Genomic DNA, 793 nt, shown 5'->3' with positions numbered 1-793 from the left:
ATATGGGTCCTTCGTGGTTTAAGAAAAAAAAGGAAAAAGTAGGTACATAACAGAGTTTGAACCAGTGACCTGTGTGAAGAGGCGAGGTACACTGACAGCGTGGCCAGGCGCATTTTATGTTGCTAATAGGGCAAAAACTTCGAAGACTTTTCGGAAAGCAGCCCTTCCGTCCCTACCGACAGAAAAGAAGGGCACCCAAAAACAATCGGTGGTACATAGCAGTTCCATATTAAGGTGGAAAGCCGAGTTTGAACCAAGTAGAACGTCAAATGTGATAGACTCACTCAACCGGCACTATATAAGATTATTTGATGCTCTTTTTCCACCAGCCTCGTCTCCTTGTAGAGAAGGGTATATATATCTCCGAATGCAATGTTGTTTGACGGATATTAATTTTCATGGCATCTGATTGGCTTAGCTATACGAACAAATTCTACTACTATATACATGTACAAAAGGAAAAAAAATCTACCATATGTAAAAATGGTTAAAAAAAGAGAAAAAAATAGGGGCATTCCGAGAATTGAACTCGGGACCTCTCGCACCCTAAGCGAGATTCATACCACTAGACCAAATGCCCTCTGATGTTAAATTTTCCGAAAGAAACTATCTAGACACGTGCGAGGGTCAATAATCTGGATCTGAGATCGAGTCAGCCCGCATCCACCAACAAGCGCTAACTCGATCGATGAACTGAGGTACACACATGGTCTCATCGATCCCATCAACTACGGCCGGTGCGAGATGCCGATCGATGGATCAATCCACCAATGGCAGCTAGCATCCAGGACGA

The 793-nt window shown here is 43.4% G+C and overlaps 1 non-coding gene across 1 annotated transcript; it reads right to left on the bottom strand.

The window, feature by feature from the left end:
• Positions 1 to 508: 508 nt before the first annotated feature.
• Positions 509 to 580, bottom strand: TRNAP-AGG. The gene has a single exon. It is a non-coding gene; the product is annotated as a tRNA-Pro (tRNA).
• Positions 581 to 793: the final 213 nt, after the last annotated feature.

Source organism: Triticum dicoccoides, chromosome 7A (genome assembly GCF_002162155.2).
Source record: "Triticum dicoccoides isolate Atlit2015 ecotype Zavitan chromosome 7A, WEW_v2.0, whole genome shotgun sequence".
Classification (NCBI taxonomy): Eukaryota; Viridiplantae; Streptophyta; class Magnoliopsida; order Poales; family Poaceae; genus Triticum; species Triticum dicoccoides.
The sequence above is the reverse complement of the archived record's forward strand: the minus strand, read 5'-3'. Positions and strand labels throughout refer to the sequence as shown.